Genomic DNA, 16,550 nt, shown 5'->3' on the forward strand with positions numbered 1-16,550 from the left:
AGTCACATAGTCAGAGGAACAGGTGAGCAACAATGCTATAATCAAAACTGTGCAAACAACAGCGACCCCTAACTATACAAACCACAATCCACTTCCACCCCTGACCTCACCGGACTTCACAGCTGAACCTTTGCAGGAATTCTCACAACCTAACCACTGCAAATCTCAGAGTGCGACTTGTACACAAACCAGACCTACACAAGATGCACAAGCAGGGGACAGCTGGTATGAGCAAAACAGCCATCGGGGCCAGAACAGGGGTGGAGTGCTTAACCAACCTCTATAAAAACCAGAAACATCCTCTGAGTATCTAGACGACGACACACTTATAGTACACCCACACTACAAATCTAAGGGCATGGGAGACATCCTGAATAGGGTCAACATTCTCTGGCTGCTATCGCATATTCCAGCTACTCGTGTTCTGTGCACAATGGACCTTCTGGCAGTAGAGTTTATTCGCCCAAACACATCCTCAGCACTTGAAGTGACTAAGGCCACGTGGACGTCGAGCCCAATAGCCCAAACAATCATTGTGGAAAGAGCAACTTTCGAGCGTTGCGGTATAAGCATCACCAAGTACTGCTAAGTTGGATACCCACTCCCTCTACTAATGGCTGGCCCCATTATCAAACTAGAGCCTCTGATTAAACAAACTCGCTCCATACTCAAGAGTGCCCAGGGTCGCTTACGAAGGACTTTAAGATCACTGACAATTACATCCCCGATTACCTCCGGAGCTGATCAACTTCAACACCAACAGACTTCTTTCACCCAAATAATGACCTAAGGTGGATCTCAAGAATGATCAACAATTGTAATGGGACTGGGTGACAAATATTAGATAAAAGTAGGGGTGCCTCACCAACAAAGGATGCTCTTCTCCTCTGCTCTTGGAATGTGAATGGCCTCCTTGCCAAAACCTCAGATCAGGACTTCCTCCACTACATCAGCACCTTCGACATCATACTGATGCAAGAAGCATGGCTAAATGTATCTTTCCACCTGCAGGGTTACACGTATGTCTTCATGCCAGCAACCAGGAAGGTGAGGCATGGTCACCTGCAGGGCAGCCTCGTCACTTATGTCTCCCTAGCTTTGGCAGTCAAAGCTACCCCCCTTGACTCCACCTTCCCTTTCATCAGCAAGTGCCCAAAAGTTCCCGCAATTACAGGTTTAAATTAATAAACTTCTACATCTTTCACCTAGCATATCTAAACCCTGATAGACTCAATAAGATGCTCATGATGTCAGAAATCAAATGTTCCAGATGAGCAGAGGATGGGGCTGGGTTTCTACATATGTTCTGGAGTTGTCCGTGGCGCCATCAATATTGGCACCCCATAAGAAGTCAATGTGAGGTAAAGTGAATAAGGAGCTGGGGACAAGGCAAAGTACAAGTAGGTTATATTAAATGGATAGGCTATGGACCATTGATTGATCTCTGTAGACCATTGATTAAAAAGCACTGCACAGTTTGGGATGAAAACAGGCGGGGGAGAGGGTGGGAGACAGGGGGAGTGGGGTTGAAGAGGGGTTTTTTGGTGGTATAGTACATGGGCATTTGCAAGCTCAATATGAGAAGATAATGAACTGTGATATTCCTCATGTCAAGGGTACTAACCCGATAGTGAAATGTTAAAAGCAAAGTATGGTTAAAAAAAACAAAAAAAACAGTGTAATAATCACAATTTCTGAGCATGTGCCCACAGCAGAGATATCTAAAGATGTCTCCCAGCTGGTGGAACAGCTCGAGAACTACATAAGCAGTGGAGAAATAGCCGAAACTGCAAACATCATTGTCTCAGGCGACTTCAATTTGCATCTACTTGGAGCCTCCGCGAACGAAGCTGCAATCGATCTTTCCACAGCTTGGGGATTTCCAAGGTAGGGGATTAATAAACACAAGTGACCCACAACAACAAGCAGGATACTACTTAAAGGCCTGGAACAATTACTACTAAGAGCCTTGAATGGAAGATTCTGGGAAGACTCTTCACCAGCCTCATCATACTCTCAACAAACGCTTCTACAACAATCAACAACTCCTTTGTCTCTTTGCCACTGTTGGAACAAGTAGCCACCTACCACCTAGAGGACAAGGGCGAGAGTGGCCTTTGCCCACAAGAGTTGGCCCTCATTCTGACGATCTCTAAAATGGATAGACTTCCTACACTACAAATGGGTTAAATGTGCTCAACCAAAGATAGAGCTTGTATCCCACGTAGCAATGGACCTGGCAGCCGAATTAGAAGTGACAAGCATTAGTGAGGTGGTGAAGTGGGAACTACTAACCACCAGGCTACGTGATAATTTTGGGGAACCTGGCTCTGCCCGTCCATCTACAGCTCTTTCAGTGACAACACGCTTGTCGCAGGAACAAAGAGTCAAGCTACGAGAAGTTAAAAGGAAAATCAACTTCATTATAAGGCATCTCCGAAGCAGGCCTGGTAATTTTAGACCTGCTAGGAGCTCTAAGGCACCAAAAACGGACACTAAACAAGCTTAAGTGATGAATCAATAGGACTCGAAGTGAAGACCTTTGGGCTAAGTTATATACAGATGCAAAGAGCAACAACATTGCTCCCTCCTTGGACACAATATGCAATCTTTCACGTCCCGCACATGGTGGCATTACATTGCACATACCAGAAGACGTTTGGGCACAATATCTTGGTGACCATTTCAACTGTCAACATGCAGCCCCAGCACACTTTTATTTGTCTATACGAAGTCCAAGTGCAGGAACTTCCTTTCTACACAAGTGCCCACAGAAGCCATCACTCACAATAATTGCTGCAACTGCCACAATAAGTGATCCAATAGTCAAGCCCAGGAGGGAAGGAGCCCTGGGACCAAATGGCCTTCCCCCTGCAGTCTTTAAGCACAACAGGTCTTTCTTGGGATCCATTTTTTAACATCTCTACTTAGAAATTGGCCTTACCAGCACTATACCACAGTCTTGGAAGGGATCCATAATCTCACCCATCTTCAAAAATGAGGACAAATCGCTCCCAAAAAACTCTCGCTTATGCCCTAATAGATAACGAAGCAAAGTACTTTGCACGTCTCCTTTTGGAACACCTGTCTGCCTGGATTGCCGAAAAGAGAATTATTCCCAAGACCCAAACAGGATTCTCTAAACTAACCGGCATAACAAACATCATGGCTATTGCACTCCTCATCGACAAAGTAAAGGCACAGAAACAGCAGCTCCACCTATGTTCCATCGATTTTAGGGCTTCCTTTGACCATGTGGAGAGGAAACTGCTTTGGAGGAATTTGACAATCTAGGGCATCCCCCAACCACTTTTAGACCTGCTAATAGCCCTCCACACGGACACCTAGGTTCAGATGAAACTGGGTACAGGTACGCATCTCTCGAGGAGGATGCCAACCACCAAAGGATTGAACCAGGGCTGCGTCCTGGCCCCCACACTTTTTAATCTATACTTAGCAGAGCTGGCGGGGACTCTTGGGACTCTTGCCCTCACAAACTCACATGCACTGAAAATTGGGGATCTGGAGCTGCCATGTCTCAGGTACGAGGACGTCTTTGTGCTGAACAGCCACACCAAGATAGGGCTCCAGCATCTGATAAACGCCACCCAGCAATACTCGGATGCCAACATCCTGTCCGCAAACCTTGAAAAAACCGCATAATGTCAATTAGTAGCAAGAGGATGCCCCCTCAGGCGTGATACTGGGGCAAGATACAGCTCCTGCAAGCACATAAGTACAAATACCTCGGGGTCACCATTGATAAGTCAGGGAACTTTGTGCATGAAAGAGGTTGCCTTATGGGGAAAGGCCTGGCCCTAGCACTATCTTCAAAAAGACTGAAAGCAGATTTGAATGGACCATCACTCACCCACCTCTTACAGGTATTAAAAGCTAAGCTCCTGCCCACGATAACCTATGGGAGAGAAATACAAAGAGATAGACTTTCAGAAATTCTAAACCGCACAGTTAGTAAAGTTTATCGGGTCATCTTCAACCTTCCAAAATACGCTTCCCCTGCCCAACTTAGTCTGGAATTCGGCCTACTAAACCAGTCTTTGGCAAGATGAGGTGCATACATAAACATCTGGAGTAAAGTCCGGGGAACTACCTCAAACTCCCTTAACTACCACTTATGGCAGGAGCTCGAGCGCAAGAACGCCTCACCATCCAGAGTTTACCTAGAGGATTCACTCAAGAAGTCAGGGCTCACTGACCTCAACTTCGCACAGCATATTCAAAAAAGCAGTCTGGGGGTTAGTTAGGCTCCATTCCTCGCTGGAGGTCAAAGCAGCCTTTACAAGGAGGTCCTATGCCTGGATGATACTGAATACCTACACAACTCCGGGCCCACAAGCATACATTGGCCTCGTTTTTTCAAGGCAATCTACAGAGCAATTTTTAAGGTTCTGGATGGGGCTTCTACCATGCGCTCTAAACGCAGCCCACTGGGTGAAAGATTTGGCAAATACTACCTGTTGTATGTGCGGCGCTGGCATAGAAGATCTTCAACATCTGCTTTGCTCTTGTGAAAAACCTGCACTTGAAAGGAAAGTTCTATTAAAAAACAAATTTAACGAAAGAGGCCTATGAACAAGGAGGCAAGCTGTGCTGGCATGCTTTGCTCCAGGGGACCTACAGTTGAACTTTCATCTGGTCAAATTCTTATCCCTGGTAACAAACAAGCAGCAGGGGCCATCATGATCACACAGTGAGGCAACCTCCTTTATGCACCATTTCACTCCAACCCTCCACAATGTTTTTATGGCACAAATTGCTTGTCACTATGTTGGACAGGGCCCTTAGCCGATGAACATGCCTAGACTAACTATGTAGCAAAAGATAAAACAGATACAGATAATACAATAGTTCAGAATCTGAAGAGATTTTTATTTTATTTTTTAAATGTGTACAAATGTGACTATAGTTTTAATGCAATGGTTTTAAGTAACTATGCAAAAAATTTATCTATCTATCTATCCATCCTTGTGCATGTGGCGTGTTTCGAGGAACTGATGCTCTGCTCAAATTGTCTAACCATTCAGTCAATTGTTGTGCTGCTAGCCCTTGTAAACTAATATTATTACCTCGATGTAGGGGCTGTGGATGAATACAGGATGTTCTCATAGCCTGCTCCTGAGCTAATACAGATGAGCCTGTAGAGCATGTGGTCTCATCAATCAGTGGACCCGCTTTATCATATGTTTGATTTGAACCAAATGAACTCATACGTGTCATGGCTAGTGCAATAGTGCTCAGTCTCTCCATTTCTGCATTTGTTCCAAAAGGTGAATTCATTGCTGACACTGGAACTGGAATCCAATGCGACTACTGAACCTATTGTCACAGAAACTAGCTAGAATACCTTATTTCTCAGTTATTTCGCACCATTGATTTACCCAAAGACATGCTGAAACCCCTCTCTCCTCCTTTACCTCAAATGCTGGTGTACCTTCAGGTGGAGTAGGCTCACTCTCTCTAACTGGAATAAAAACATCTCCTCTCAACGCACTCCTCAAAGCTTTGAAAAACGTCATTCTTACACAAATGTTATTCACAAAGCGCAAACGTTACAAAACCAGGAAGTAATTTCGATCCCACAACCCCTTTCACAAGCTGTTCTTAACCTGTAGCAGTGCAGTCTTGTCCACCAATCTGTGCGCTGCTTTTCTCACCAACTGGCCTATCCCAGCGCGGACCAAATGACGTCGCACACATTTCACTCAGCAGCTGTGACTCGCTTCAATGCTGTCTCATATACCTCTCACGCAAAACCTAAATGCAAATGTTGCAAGCTCAAATAACCAAAATCTGTCTGCTCACTATGGGTAGGGCTCAAACGCTTTGAAAGCTGTACGGAACTTTCGACTGTGGCCTTTCGCACAAACAGCTACTCTTCCGGCCATGGCTTTCTCACAAACACAAGTAAGATTTGACCCGCAAACCTCACTCAGATTGACATGGTCACTCAGGATTCACCTAATACCAACCATCAACTCACACACTCAAGGGAATTCTACTGGTATTGTTGACAGCGCTCAATCGACCAACACCACACTGCAGACAAATTAACCAAGTGTCTTCATACACTTGTTCAATACTCCGGAGTCTTAGGCCTCTTAAGACCCATAAACAACAACAACCACATGGGCAATTTTTGGCACAAAGTGCAACATTCACTTGGAGTATGCCAACTCCTCACTCCAAACTCCCTACTCAATTACCTGGTGTACGCAAACTCCTTATTCTCTTCATGCTTCACACTTCACCGCAAACTAGCCAAAGCATTAAAAGCGCAAACCCTACTCAAACTCATACCGTACACTTATAACTCAATGCTTACACTACACGAAGAACAACTCACAATGTGGGAAAATTCTGACTCTCTTCCTCACAAGACCAAACCATAACTCTGCTACCAAAACTGGTGGCGGGTTGTGCTGGGAAGATTTTCTCCCCGCCTTGGGTTCAGAAACCACAAATGCCCTGGTGAGACACCATCACTATTCTCACCAATAGAGGTCAACAGGATCTTTGGACTTGGCGAAGAGTGTAGTAGTCAGATTCATTCAATTACAAATCAATAACATAAAACCATTAACAATTCTGGACCCCATTAACAATTTAACACTAAATCAAACTCCAACCTGAATAATGTTTCAAAACTTTATTACAATCCCAAAATCAAAGTCACGTATATGGTACTCAAAACTAAGCTATAAACATACATGAAAACCATAGGCTAACCAAATTGTCTGAAAAGATTCAACCTACTAAACATCACTACTGTTAAACACTCCAGAAGAATAATCTAGATTAGCATTAACACAATAAAATTAAAGACACAAAAATAATTTGGAAAAATCATCTAGCTAGGGTTACTCTCTATAAAAAAAAGATGCTGATGTAATTATCTAAGTAGAAAGGGGAAACAAGAAACCATATTTAATTATACCTCTACTCATGGGACAGCAGACAGCAATACTTCATCAGCCAGAACGGTCACTTCCTTCCGACATCAGTTGGCAGCAGCATCAGGACAGTGCAGAACACAGGCTGCACATAGGACGAGTCAGCAGTTCAGAATTAGTTGAGCATATTAGTACTTAACAGCATAAACGAATAGGACAATTAAGACTAAGGGGAAACTCATCAGGTGGCTTGGAGAAGACAGAGGGTGACAGCAGCAGACTTAAGACAGGAGTAGACTCTTTTGAACCAACTCCAACATGAACTCGAACTAACATCAGATTTCCGAAGTTCTTCAATAATTCAAAATATGCATGATAGCATTCATTGGTCCTTCATTTCCATGTACAAGCTTCAGCGTCCAATGGCTGGTGGTAGCACCATCAAATTTGCAACTATTCCGGATTTTCTTAGCAAAGTGCATTGCTATTTCAATGATTTCACACAGTTCCGAAAAATATTACAATATCTAATTATTTGCAACATCAGGATCTTCTCTCACAGTACACCAAATTAACTAATACATTTTGCATGGGAATCATGTTTCCTGACTTGTTTGACAGCTAGAACAAATATTGCTACATACAGTACTTAATACTAAAACATGGTCTTCACCTTCAATACAATAGGACATTCAATATCACAACAGCAGCCTAGGGAAAGAATTCAGGTCAGAGAGAACAGAATAAGCTAGTAATTTTCCTCTAGTGCTGCAAAATAAATCTTTCAGGTCTAGTCAAGCTAAGAAAGCCTTAATACACATTAATGTATTGCACACCTTACAATTCAATTCAAATATGCAAAAAAAAAAATTAATTGCAAACATTGTTAACAGCAGGTTAAAACTGATTCAAATGTGCATTTATTTTTCTACAGACATGTAACTCACGTTAATAAAATCCACTTAAATCATTACAAGTACGATGAATTCATATTAATTTAATTGTTCCATTCTAATATTCATCTTAATAAAACATTCTTAAAGTTAACTCATATTAATACTTCTTTAATATATATAAAAACTATCTTTCATGTTAAGTTAAAACGTGATGTTTAATATGAATAACAGCCACAGGGTCCACCATAATTCAAACAGGCACATTTTACAACTCGTGTTATTTTCTCAGTTAGGCTTTTAAATGTAAGTTAATTAGTTTGCAAATGCTAACTTCTATGCAACTAATGCATTGATAAAATTTGATCTCTCAAGGTAAACTCATTTACTGTCTGGTGTACCAACCTACCTGCAATAATTTTCCCCTAGGATGTTGGAAAGTTACCTACCCCAGTATGCTACTCACCCATTTACCAAACGAAAAACACAAGTAAAATTAGCTGTTTTCTTATGTATCCATTTTGAAAGTTTACCAGCATAGCCTGTCTAAGTCAAGCATGTCCTGGACTGTTAGCCTGCGTAAGAAAGCGTGAACCCAGCCTTAACATGGAAATATGGTCCACAGCCAAGCCTGGTTTCTGTTTTATTGGTCTTTCTTTTGATGTAATACTAATCATAAACTCCGAAATGTCACATTTCTCTACTGAAATCAAAACTGCTCTCAACGAAAATCCTTGGGCACTTCTTTCTTTAAAGAAAGATTGCAAGGCTTTTTTCTATTGCTCCACTTTGGGGGATGAAAGGGGCAGAAAGATTCTGCAATACACACTGAAGTGGATGGGTTAAACACAGTTCCCATTGAAAGACATCAGTGTAAGAATGGGGATAATATGACACAGTGTATGGGCCGTGGAACAGTGGCAAGAGACTAGGAGGCAGGGTCTTCATGAAGGAAAACCGTTTCACACACAGTGAGACGGCCACTTGTGAAACAGATCGGGGCCTCCCATTAAGAAACAAAATTGATGGAGTCTCTGTGAACTATCATTTGATTCCATTACCCTTTAACAACATGTTTAATAGTCAGGACCATTCATTGTACTAAATGTGATGTACAGCTTGTGACAACAAACACGCGGGGAGAGGTGGGATGGAACAAAGCACGCTGGAGACTATGCATGGCTTAATTTAGGTCTGGCTTCTCCATTTCAACAGGTAGAGGACATTGGGGAGAAAAGCGAACATTAGAAGAAGGTCCAAGCAGTGTTGTGGTCTTTCCTTTCATACACAGCAGAGGATGTGGTTAATTGTATGGGGTACTTGACTCCTAGAGCAGGCGGCCTGCACAGCCATTGAAGGGAAGACAATTGCACTTAAAAGCAAAACTATGGCACTTGGAAAAGTTGGTAGAAGTAAAGTAAAAACAAAAGTGCAGAACATTACATTCTACAATTTGTGACATTCAGTGAGAATCCTTACAGTGAGGGATCTGCTCTGTGTACGGTTTAGAATTCACAGAATTGTGTCAATTGAGGGTTCACTGGATACCTCCTAGTTTTTCAAAGCAGACACACCCTTCACATGCAGAACAGAGACCGTATGTCATGTTTACAAGGTAATCTGTTTGATGAGGGTTCTCACTGTTCCATGCTACTAGTGTCAAATGCCTTCTTGTTGAGACACCACTGGTTTTACTGATTAAAAACAAGTGGTGCATCCTCAGACAAGTATTTTTAATTTTCACAGAAAACCCTCCAACTCCCAGTATAATCATTGTATGGTAATAGCTATCTAGTCCTCCCTCATCTCTCAATGGTAGAAGTACACCTTATTCTGAAATGGAACGGGAAGGACCGTATGATGAAGTATGCCACCAAGAGTTAAACCTGGTGGGTGAGGTTTCTACCAAAAAAGCCATGCACTTTTTCACCTGAAATGGATATATAACAAACATTTGTTCTGATAAAATACAAAAATATTCATTTGACACAGCAGAGCTCTCCTTTTTTCCAAAACCTGATACAAAGAGGTGTCTGAATTAAATATCCTGGGATTACTTTTTCTAACTTGTGTGCAGAAATATAATGTTGTAAACCTGTGAGTTGAAGCGGTCCTCCAGCCTACAGTTGATTCACCTGCCTTGAAGCAAGCCTTCAAGAGGCCTTCAGCCAACTCTGCAACTATAGACACAGCGGGCGAGCACCACACTATGTTCTGCAACACTCTGCTCTCTTCTGCTAAATCTTTGTTTGCTCAATGCCTTATTTTCTCCTCTGTTTATCCCAAAAACTGGAGTTGGAGCTATATTTATACTGCTTTGACACATGAGGGTGCCATAGCAGTATAAGTGAAGTAAACTGCTGTGTTTGCCAGTTTAAACTGGAAAGCATATTTTAACTCTCAGCAGTGTTTTCTCAGTTACAGCCAGTTTGAACCGAGATCTGGAAACCCTAATTACAGATATCTGTGCTTCTAGCTTGTCTGAGATGTATTCTAAAACGAGACTGGTCGTTTTAGCAACTTCATCTAGGTTTTGGTGAGGGCATAAAATTCAGTTATAGTTAGTCCGATCCCCCACATTAAGACTAGGATAACAAAAAATCTTAATCTCTGAAATAGTTCTTGACAGTCTCTGTATAGGGATTTAAAAAGTGTTAACATTAGAATTGTCGAAGTTGATGCACACAACGATACATTGACATGTAAGAACAAAGTCGCATCACCACCATTAGGTTCCTCTGTCGTGAACTTCATCAATGCCCGCATGAAGGTATGTGGTCAGGTAACCTCTGAGACCTAGACCTGAGGTTAATGACTGATATGTCACAGGTGTGGGGTGTGTAGCCAGCAGACAAACACTCAAACAGGAGATTGGCCCCAATAAAACACATGGCCAGAGGGATACGTGCATTCCCAAAAACACCATTACGTTAGATGCCATATGTAGTTTGCAACACTTAACCAATCAGAACACAGTGCACACAGCGACACGCAGTGACCAGGCACCCCTTAGGCCAGACATCTGTACACATACTCGCTGGCCCACATTGTGTCCACACAAGGTCGAGGCCAACCTGCATTTGTTATCATGACCTTATTTATGACTCCATGACAACTTTTCTCAATCTTTACCAAGAAAGGAATGGTTTAATCACTTTATGGCACGCAGAGAAATGTATATAATACCACTCCAAATTGATGTACATCAGGAGACAGTCCTCAGACCCTATTTCTGTAACTGCTCTCCCAGCCGTAAAGTTTATTTAAACAAACTGTTCCGGTTTTGCAAACGCCTCTTGTCTTCTGTTTTTTAAGGTAAATTCACATTCAAGCAACATTTTGGTGCACCAGATAGGAGCTGATTGGTTCCTTGAGCCCGACTACGACCAAAGGATGGGGACCCCACCTGGATGGATTCACATTTGCGCAACAAGAAAGGTGAGCAGATGCCTCAATTGAATGGAAGTTCTGCTGAATTCTCAGGGTAGAGGTCCTTCCTGAAGCCACCGTCAGAAGGGTAAAGAGACTACATCAGAGCCTTAGTCCAGTGTTTGGCGTTTGGCCAACTAGGAAAAACGCAAGCTCACGGAAATCACTTTTTCCATAGTCAGTGCGCTAGGAAAGGTGAATGTTGTTTGATTTTTTTGCTTGGACCGCTGGGCGTGACACAGATGGTACACATAGGCCCTGGGTTTGATATAGGGCCACCACCTCTGTTTTAAGAGGTGCCTTTCGCTTGGACCACTGGGCGTGACACCTTTGATACACATAGGCCCTGGGTGTGATATAGTGCTAAGGCCTCAACGCTTGCACCACTGGGCGTTAAACAAATGGTACGCATAGAGCCTGTGTGTGATATAGGGTCTACACCTCAGTCTTGCTGTCTAGTCTAAAAGGGTATCTCAGTGCCACCAGTTTCTTAACACTGTTGTTATCTGAAAGAAGAGAGGGGTGTTGTCGTTCGCTTGGATCGATGTGTGTGACACAAATGGTACGCATAACCCCTGGGTGTGATATAGGGTGTAATTTGTGAACAGAATCGATTGGGATCCAGGAGATTAGGCATAACTAAGGCCTATGGTTGTTGAAGTTATTCCATTTTTCTTCGCATAAAATTGTTGTTATCTTGACAAGCTTATCAGGTACACTTAGTCCTGGTACTGCGCAGAGTTTCCCCTCCTCACAGGAAAGCATGCACTATGAGAGGGCTAAGTTATTTTTAACAAAGTCACCACTTGGTGCTTTGCCAGTTATTCTTTGTGCTAGTGAAATGGTGTCATTATGATATTGTGGTGCTGGTAAATTAATGTAACTGTGTTTTGTCTTGAGTATTATGTTTTGTTGATGATTTAATGTGCTATGAAGATGTTATTAATTCTCACAAATTGCTATTTGACACCATAGTAAAGGCTGCTATTTTGATGCCAAATTTCTAAGTCTGAACTAACAACTGCACTTTCTACTAGGTTGTGATCCTTCATATGCATTGTTATTGGGTTTGTTAAATGTTTATTTTGATGCATATGTAAAAAATGCTGAGCTTATTAAATCTAGTGATCCCGTGTATATATTTCCCCACTAACAGAGTAGAACTTGTAATCCCTGTGTGCATAAATCCCCACTACCAAAGTAAAAGCTTAAGATTCCCTGAAAACCAGAAAAGTTACACGCATATAAGTTAAGATCCTCTAAAATCATAAAAGCTAGAAGAGTGACTATTACCTAAAAAAACTACCCAAATTTAGCATGGAATTGCCACTAAAACATGTGTAAAGCATGTTCCCCACAGAGGCTTAAAAGCTTGACAAGTTGTGCCACGAATGGCATGCACACACTAATGCACACACTAATGCACACACGTTCCCGTGGCCAAAGAGGGAATCTTTGACACTAACATAATTGAACACACAAGAACAAACATACATACAAAATACACAGGGTAAAAGAAGGACAAGAGAGAGTCATTACTAGAATTATGGGTCGTTTCTGAGGAGGCCCAGACCCATGACACCACCCCACAGTCAATAAGCAAGGCCATAAGTAGGAATGGAGGTGCTGTCCCCAATGCCTGCTATCCCTGCATTAGGTTACACCAATCCGCCGGTCAAGGGTGTCCAAGGGGCACCTACTGAACAAAAAGCTTTTAGGTCTAGACATCGCAGACTAACAGGCAAACAAGCCCAGGCAATCCCAGCACCACCCCAGTCCAGTGCCAGAGCTCCCGAAAGCTAGACCCCCTCATAAATCATGTTCAGGCCACCGAACCTCAGTGGCATGGAGAACATGCTCTCTCCCTGGTTCCAGGGAACACACCTGAGTGACAATGAGATTAATAGTAGTACTGGACAGTGCGATAACTGGCGGGGTGAGGAAAGGGGTTCCAGTCCTCCGGGATCCAATGACGGAGGACATGGACGGGAGCCACATGGTACGCTGAGGTAGCTGAGAAAGCAACAGAAAGCGAGTTTGAGGGCAGATCCCAACTTAGAAGAATATCGCATAGCTCAGAGAGAAGGAGGCAATCCAGGTAGGGTTTAGAGGAAAGGCTCAATTAAGGAGAGCGAGAGAGGGCTCATACTTTGGGAGCGCGGCGAGAGAGTAGAGCAGTGCGCACTCCACCTGAGCATAACAGTGGCAGGGATGGAGCCCAGGTTGAGGAAGAATCTAAGGTAGAATCTGAGGAAAGCTTTTGAGTGGGGTCCAAGCCTCACCAGAGCACCAGCATAGGAGAGGGGCTTACCAGAAGATTAGAGATAAAGGTAGCCTGGTGCAAACTCAACTCAGATGTAGGAGAACCAAGATGGCACCTTTGAGTGCGCACATGGAAGGCAGTGATGAAGACGTCTGCTGCTCCTTTTGAACTCACAGGACAGACAAACGCAGAGAGATAGTGGTTCGAAAGGAAGGCAAGATCTTTGTGTGATCTTTTTGTCACCCGCTAGCTTGCTAGACCGAAGGAGGTGGCCAGTATAATGGCCCCTGTCCGGAGGAGGGATCCTTCGAACCAGAGGACATAGCTGTTGTGGAATATTGCATCCGGCATGGATGGGGAGATCCCTAGTGAAACTTCCATTAGGTGCAGGATTGTCTAAGGAGATAGGAACGCTATGCTGAGGAGAAACATGTGGACCTGCTCAATGAATATGCCCGCTACTGAAGAAGGGTATGTTGAGGACCATCTATGTGCCATGGGCTTGGATGGATAAGGAAGGCCTTAGAGCCAAAATGCCACCATTGTTGGATGAAGCGGGGAAATGGATCTCATGCTTTGAGTTGAACACTGCGGGAATAACCCTAACGATAGCTGCTATTAATAGTCTGCTAAGTAGTATTAACGGAGAGCAGACCAACACCAAGCCACTAGAGGGTGGAGGTCTCACCAGAACTGCCAGCCATCCCGGTCCATTACCATCAATTGGGCAAACCTTGGCCTTGCACTGGACTCTCCATGCAGTGATGTATTGCCTCCTCCTTTCCCCCCAAATTTTTAAGTAACTGCCGGGAACCGCAGGTCCAGAATAAAGATAGTCCAAGGGAGAGAGGGGTGCCAGGGTTGAGGGAGTCCAAAAAGATCCATTACAACTCCAAGCAGAGTACAACGCAGAGATATGCCCACCCCCCTTTCAGGCCTAGCAATAAGCTAACACAAGGCCTTGCAGTCATCATCCAGAGGAAGCAATAATACCAATTTCGTAAATCGCAATACAGCTCTCCAGTTCTCCAGTTCTCTCCGGTTCATGACAATTAAGAATAACAGGTCACTAAAAAAATGAAGGGAAGCGCCTAAATACCAACAAAAAAGCCCATAGCTGGCCCGAAAAAAGCCTCTAGAAAAAGGGTGTAATTAAGACACCTGAAGCAACGAGGGTGGTTCACGTTGCACGTCACATGCTGGAACTCGAGGGTATACACGTGACCACAGGCACATTGTGATGGGCAACCAACATTCAGTGTGACATGCCTCCACGTTCTACAACCCCGCACACGTGTAGGTTGATAATCCCACCCACACTGATGACACCCCATGCACACACTAGGGTACTGGAGGGCTAGCGACGCCGACAGAGCACCAGTAAATAAATAAAATTACCCTCGTGCTCACAAGAGCACCCCATAAAACATACTTAGTCATACACTTGGTCAGGCACGGAAAGGGGGGAGGACCAACAACCCATAAAATAAAAATGTTCATGAACAATATCCATTTTTTTTCCAAATTAGATACCTGGAAGGGGGGCACTTCCATGTGTCTCAGTGAAATGACAAAAATAAAGGAAATGTCTAGGAAATAATTAGCGACATGTAAGGATTCAATGTTTTTTCAAATAACAAACCAAACCTACCTCTTGTCCAACAGGTCTACAGTCGAGCCTTCAGATGCACCACCTTTACAGCACGCCATCACCGATTTCTACAGCGACCACATAATCTCAACAGGACCACGTTACTGCGACTCGCATCGTGAACATTTTTCCGAACTGTACCACATCAACAATCCCAAATCCAGAGCCATGAAGTACACCACAAACTTTTTTGAACTCCCAAAACTACAACCACCAGAGGGCTACAGACATCTCCCCTCACTTCATCCCAAGATTTTCAGAAAGTTATGTATTTTTGCACATGTGTACATTCTCTTTCTATTATGGGTACGGCCTTCATTTGCTAAGGAACAGCCTAGTCTTAGGGAGTCCATTCTGAAAATGTCACAGCGCTTGCATAGGGATCTCTCCCATATTACTTACAATTACAACAAGCACAACTCCAGCATTCCACACACACTATACAGTGCCCTCTTCAACAACACATGGTATCAACCCATGACCGCCATAGGCTCAAAGGCATCAGCTCCTTTTGCTGATACCACATGCAGTAGGCACAGATAAGCTTTACTTACCCTAGAGGTAGCCCCTGAAAAGCAAAATGCCTTCTCCACCTATACCTATATAGGATTAGGGCCAAGATACAACCCCACAGAGTTGACCCCACAGGGTAGTAGTAAATATGACCCGCTATGAGATCAATTGTACCTTCTCACCAAGCCTAGCGATATCCCAATTGAGCTAAATAGGAAGCACAGGAAAGGCACCCTAGGAGAGGATACCATTTGGCCATGGGAGTTTCCAGAAAAGAGATTCTTGGAGTTAGCAAAATCGAAAACCAAAGCCTAGCCTGTGCACAAACACATCCACTGCCATCTGTTGTCCGAGGGTGGCTCTTAGAGTATCTGGGGCTGTCTTCGTTAAAAACAAGTGGACCCCAGCCATGGAGTTTCAGTGCAGGGGCACCCACCTAGATGATATGAAAGGGAAATGGGTCTTATAGGGGAGGGTTCAATAACAGCATAGATACCCAGTGTCAGGAAATCTGGGACATTGAGATAGGTATATGTGGATAGAAGGGAAGGGGCAACCCCTAATTGTAAGGAAACTCACACTAATTCCTTATGTTTTAAAGGCAAAGGAACCTGTCTGCTGGGTACGAATCAAAACTTTGGCATAATCCTGCACATTCCAGACATGCAATGGGGCCCTCGACGGTGATGGACACTTACTTTCAATGCAGTGAGTTTTCATACACTCAGTGTGTCCCTGGGTGGTGTGGCCTCTGCTCCCTCATCAACATACATACCCCAATCTTGGACATTCCCGGAGAAGATCTGTTAGACACTGTACTAACACCCGGTAAGGTAGAAGGCAACTCTGATGCATCAGGCTCGAGAGAAAATAACTGCTGATTATTTTGG

This window comes from Pleurodeles waltl, chromosome 1_1 (assembly GCF_031143425.1).
Source record: "Pleurodeles waltl isolate 20211129_DDA chromosome 1_1, aPleWal1.hap1.20221129, whole genome shotgun sequence".
In the NCBI taxonomy this organism is placed as follows: domain Eukaryota; kingdom Metazoa; phylum Chordata; class Amphibia; order Caudata; family Salamandridae; genus Pleurodeles; species Pleurodeles waltl.